Here is a 6,000-nt window from a genome sequence, read left to right as displayed (position 1 = left end):
TGCTGCAAGTAGATAGTCATATTTACTCCATATTTTTGTAAGCGATTAAGACTGTGGCTTTGAAGGAACTCTTTGAGGCTATAGAAGCAATGCATTAATATATATTCTTTTAATACTGCTTTAAATTTTTTGTCAGATCATTTATTACTTTAATTTTTTTGCAAATGTTATTGTAAATAATTTTATGATGTGTTATGTTCCTTTTTGGCTCAAACAGGTCTTTATTTTGAGCATGTGAAATTCAGTTTTCTATTTTGTGTTTTGGTGGTGCAGATCTTCATTTTTGAGGAAGATGATAGAATTTGTTATTGCATTTTACTTAATAAAAATTGCACTTTCAAAGATGTAAATACATGGAAGAGGAAGAATTAAATAGTGATCTGCAGGGCTTGTTGCTTTTTATTCCAGCCATTTATTCATTTATTTATTGTGACTTACATTGATCCCAATAGCAAGGAGTATTATCACAATATGTGCAATAAAGTAGAGCACAATATGATATCTTCATGATAATAATCATAGCAACTAATGTTACATTGTAATACATCAACAGAAATCATAATTTTTATGCATACACTGTCAGCTATTTATATTATGAATAGTCTACATTTATGCTTGGATTAAAAGGCTCACTCATCTATACAATAGAAGCTGTTTAAATATTTGCACATTTGCACTACAAATTAGCAATTAAACAGAATGAATTTTGTATTAGGCACTCCTTCAGTTTGCTCTTGAATTTTGGTGTTTCAAATGGAATGAGCCATGATTCTCTGAAGAGTTCTGGGCAGATTGGTGAGTTACCCTAGAAAGTGATCCCATACTTTAGAATGCAATGTATATTAGCATAATAAACAGTCATTAGACAGTCTTTATGACAACAGTTTTCAAGCACTCTCATTAAAAATAGCACATGGTACTTAGTCTGTTAAAAATGCTATCAATGTGAGTATCCCATCTAAGGTTATCTTGAAACCAGATCCCCAGAAATATTGTATTAGTTACACTTGCAATATCTGTGTCTGGTATCTGAATTTTTGTATCCTCTTCACAGTTTGTCTTGTCATTATGAAAATTTAACACTACTGTTTTACTTTTCTTTAATTATTAGTTAATTTTGGCTGAACCAGTTTACGACACTAGTTAATGTCTCAGATAGTGTTACCTGTAACATTTCTGCTGTCTTGCCACTGACAAAAATTCCTGTCATCTGCAAACTGGATAGTGCTATGACATTGTTTCGTTAATGCTGGGTCAGTTACATATATCAAAAATAGGATGTGACCCAGTACTGAGCCCTATGGTACATCATACTTTACTTCTCTGTAATCAGAATAGTGTCTGATTGATTTATTATCTTCTTGAAATAGTGTTTCCACTACTTGTTTGCAACCAGTAAGATACAATCTAAGCCAGTTGTTAGGTGTACCTCAAATACCAATGCTATAAAGTTTCTGCAACAATAGGGTAAATGTATGATGTCTAAGGCCTCAGATAGATCAAGGCATATTCCAATTACGTTTTCTACACTATCAGGTTTTTGCAGCCCTTCACTCAGAATTTCTAATATTGCTATTTCTGTTGATTGGCCTTTTGGGAAAACATGTTGGGCTGTGGATAATATGTTGCACTTTTCTAGAAAATCTTACAACCTCTTATGAAAACTTTTTCTAGTATTTTCCAAAATACAGATAGCAAAGCAACACATCTTCTTTCTTACCCATTTTGTACAGTGGCGTGCGTTTCATTATCTTTAAGTGGGAAGGAAAGATTCCAGTTGTGGATGAACTGTTCAAAAGTTGGACTGATGGTACTTCAATGAGGTGACCTGCATTTTTAATGTGTAATCTGGAATCTCATCTATACATGCTGAAAATTCAGTTCTTAACTTATTAATTGCTAGTGTAATTCCTTCAGTATTGGTTGGGAGAAGAAATCGGGAGTTGGTATATATGTCGTATCGAAGAACTCTCTTATAATTGTTGAAATACACCAGATATTCTTCAGAAACATTTTGTGTTTTTGAAATATCATAGTCTCCTCCTTTCATCACAAGATATTTCAATGCCTGTTGTGAGGTATTATATGTTTTGCTTGATAAAAATTCTGCCTTCTCTTGTTATTTCTGGTTCAGTGATTCTACTGGTGTCAATTGAAAATTCAATAAATTGTTCATAATGATCACTGGAACTTGTATACATAGTTCCTGTTTTGTATCTGTATTTATTAGTACCTGACTTTTCTACTGCTCGATGATTTCGTGTCTCTGGTAGAGGATTCAATGGTTGTGTGTATGTTGCAAGTGTTTAATAATGACTCAGGATTTAATCCACCTACTGAGTTCTTGTTGAAGTCACCACACATGATAATTGTTTTACTAAATGCTTCTATACTGTTAGGTGCCTTCTCGAGATTTTCAATGAAAGTAGTTATGTTTCCATCCGAGCTTCAATACTCAATGTTAACAAATTTCTCTTCTTCAGAAACGCTTTCTGTCCAATAACATGATGAAAGGGTAAAGCCCTCTATCCGTGTAAGTGATAACATATTTTCTCTTAACCATTGTTGATTGACCATTGTTGTTGACACTTCTTTTAATTCATCTGATAACAATATTTCCATCCCACCAACTTTATTTGATAGGCACTGCACATTTTGGCAAAGGAGCATAAATTTTGATGATGGCTTCCTTACTGTTGCAGTTTTCTTTCCAGAGCAAGAGTTTACAAGATGAACTTACAATTTCTCTAGAATCACTAGCCGTAAAAAAGTTGTGGTTCTTCCCTGTTGTGTGCAGGGGAAGCTGATGTGTAGTGACATGGTGTTTCAGCTGTGATTTTTGAAGTTGTAACTTGAGGCATTGCTACTAAACTTGATAGAAATCCTCTTCTTGCTGCCTTAGCTTTGTCTGTAATTACTAGACTATTTGGTTCTTCAATTGAAACTGATGATTCCATTGGTTTTAACAGGAAAAGGAATGTGCCCGCACAGTTGTATATATCATTCCACGTTTCTTTTCCCAGTAAGGGCCTGAGGTATCTTAAGTTTTGCTTGATAAAATTTCTACCTTTTCTTGTTATTTCTGGTTCAGTATTGCCAGTGGTCTCTATTGGGAAATAAATAAATTGTGCATAATGATCACTGAAACCTGTATTCATATTTTCTGTTTTGTATAAATATTTACCTGTGTTTGTTAGTGCCTGATCTTTTGTACTGCTGGATGATTTGGGATCAGCATTTGATCTCTCTTCTTTGTTCCTGTTGAAGGCCCCACACATGATAGTTGTTTTACTAAATACTTTTGTACTGTTAAGTGCCTTCTCAAGATTTGCAACGAAATTAGTTATGTTCCCATCTGAGCTTCTATATATACAAATAACAATTATATTTAAATTAGTCACTTGTGTAGCAGAAATTTCCCTGTGATGCTGTTTCCTTTGCTGATCAATGAATTTTAAGCAACAGTGATGCCATTTCCAACATATATGCATGTTCCTCGATGAGTAAGGGTTTCTCTCCAAAAACATGATGAAAGGGTCTATATATAACAAATAAAAATTACATTTAAATTAATCAGTTGTGTAGCAGAAATTTCGCTGTCATGCTCTTTCCTTTGCTGATCAATGAATTTTAAGCAACAGTGATGTCGTTTCCAACATATATGCATGTTCCTCGATGAGTAAGGGTTTCTCTCCAAAAACATGATGAAAAGGTCTATATATACAAATAACAATTATATTTAAATTAGTCAGTTGTGTAGCAGAAATTTCGCTGTCATGTTCTTTCCTTTGCTGATCAATGAATTTTAAGCAACAGTGATGTCATTTCCAACATATATGCATGTTCCTCGATGAGTAAGGGTTGTTGTTGTTGTGGTCTTCAGTCCTGAGACTGGTTTGATGCAGCTCTCCATGCTACTCTATCATGTGCAAGCTTCTTCATCTCCCAGTACCTACTGCAGCCTACATCCTTCTGAATCTGCTTAGTGTATTCATCTCTTGGTCTCCCTCTACGATTTTTACCCTCCACACTGCCCTCCAGTACTAAATTGGTGATCCCTTGATGCCTCAGAACATGTCCTACCAACCGATCCCTTCTTCTTGTCAAGTGGTGCCACAAACTCCTCTTCTCCCCAATCCTATTCAATACCTCCACATTAGTTATGTGATCTACCCATCTAATCTTCAGCATTCTTCTGTAGCACCACATTTCAAAAGCTTCTATTCTCTTCTTGTCTAAACTATTTATCGTCCATGTTCCACTTCCATACATGGCTACGCTCCATACAAATACTTTCAGAAACGACTTCCTGACACTTAAAATCAATACTCAATGTTAACAAATTTCTCTTCTTCAGAAACGCTTTCTCTCCAATAACATGATGAAAGGGTAAAGCCCTCTATCCGTGTAAGTGATAACATATTTTCTCTTAACCATTGTTGATTGACCATTGGTGTTGACACTTCTTTTAATTCATCTGATAACAATATTTTGATCTCATTAACTTTATTTGATAGGCACTGCACACATTTTGACAATGGAGCATAAATTTTGATGATGGCTTCCTAACATGCTTCACTGTTGCAGTTTTCTTTCCAGAACAACAGTTTACAAGATGATCTTACAATTTCTCTGGGATAACTTGCCGTTAAAAAAAAAAAAAAAAAAAAAAAAAAAAAAAAAAAAAAAAAAAAAAAAAAAAAAAAAAAAAATGTTGTGGTTCTTTCCTGTTGTGTGCAGAGGAAGTTGATATGTAGTGACATGGTGTTTTAGCTGTGATTTTTGAAGTTGTAACTTGAGGCATTGCAACTAAACTTGATGGAATCCTCTTCTTGCTGCCTTAGCTTTGTCTGTAATTACTAGACTATTTGGTTCTTCAATTGAAACTAATGATTCCATTGTTTTTTAACAGGAGAAAAAATATTGAAATAATGTCTAATTTTTTACATGTGCCCGCACACTTATGTATCATTCCACATTTCTTTTTCCAGTAAGGGCCTGAGGTGTCCTAAGTTTTGCTTGATAAAATTTCTACCTTTTCTTGTTATTTCTGGTTCAGTATTGCCAGTGGTCTCTATTGGGGAATCAATAAATTGTGCATAATGATCACTGAAACCTGTATTCATATTTCCAGTTTTGTATAATTATTTACCTTTGTTTATTAGTAGCTGATCTTTTGTACTGCTGGATGATTTGGGCTCAGCATTTAATCTCTCTTCTGAGTTCCTGTTGAAGGCCCCACACATGATAGTTGTTTTACTAAATACTTTTATACTGTTGGGTGCCTTCTCAAGATTTTCAATGAAAGTAGTTATCTTTCCATTTGAACTTCTATATATACAGATAACAATTATATTAAAATTAGTCAGTTGTGTAGCAGAAATTTCACTGATGCTGTTTCCTTTGCTGATCAACGAACTTGGAGGTTGCACAAAGCCTGACATTTCTTAAGCAGATAATCATTTTAAGCTTCACCTGTTTCTAAAACCATTAGATGGATATGAAAAACTGTAATCTGACTGGTGTTAGCATTTTTATTCTTCTAATGGAGCCTGAGTCAAATTATTTGCTTTATCGATACAAGCTTTCGCAGCAATATCAATCAGTGTTTCCAAGGAAAAAATCTGTGGTAACAATGCTAGTGTATTTACACCAGTCATCCAGAAACCACCTTGTAAGGTTTCTGTTGATCACTGTAGCCACTTCGTGAAGACTACTTGCTCTGCCAAATATAATGTGTATTGTATTGGTTCTAGTGCTGACGTAGCTGACCAGGAATATACATTTGTTTGATATTTTTGTTTCATCAATGCACCATTGCAGGAATTCTTTTAAATCTTCAGGCAACTGCCTCTCTGCCAATGTGTGTGGAATGAGACCCCACAGCCACTCAAGTTCTTTAAAAAGAAAGTACATTTACTATGGATAATCCTTAAATGGTTATACATCACAAAATACAGGGTGATTCAAAAAGAATACCACAACTTTAGGAATTTAAAA

At 34.4% G+C, this 6,000-nt stretch overlaps 1 protein-coding gene across 1 annotated transcript in view; it reads right to left on the bottom strand.

Annotated features, from left to right (window-relative positions):
• Window positions 1–393: 393 nt before the first annotated feature.
• Window positions 394–6,000, bottom strand: part of LOC126469719 (uncharacterized) — a 96,112-nt gene continuing 90,505 nt past the window's right edge. Inside the window, exon 8 of the mRNA XM_050096908.1 lies at window positions 394–805. The gene's annotated coding sequence lies outside the window, so the exon portion shown is untranslated. The remainder of the gene's footprint in view (window positions 806–6,000) is intronic.

This window comes from Schistocerca serialis, chromosome 3 (assembly GCF_023864345.2).
Source record: "Schistocerca serialis cubense isolate TAMUIC-IGC-003099 chromosome 3, iqSchSeri2.2, whole genome shotgun sequence".
In the NCBI taxonomy this organism is placed as follows: Eukaryota; Metazoa; Arthropoda; class Insecta; order Orthoptera; family Acrididae; genus Schistocerca; species Schistocerca serialis.
Note: the sequence above shows the minus strand (reverse complement) of the source record. Positions and strands in the feature narration are given on the sequence as shown.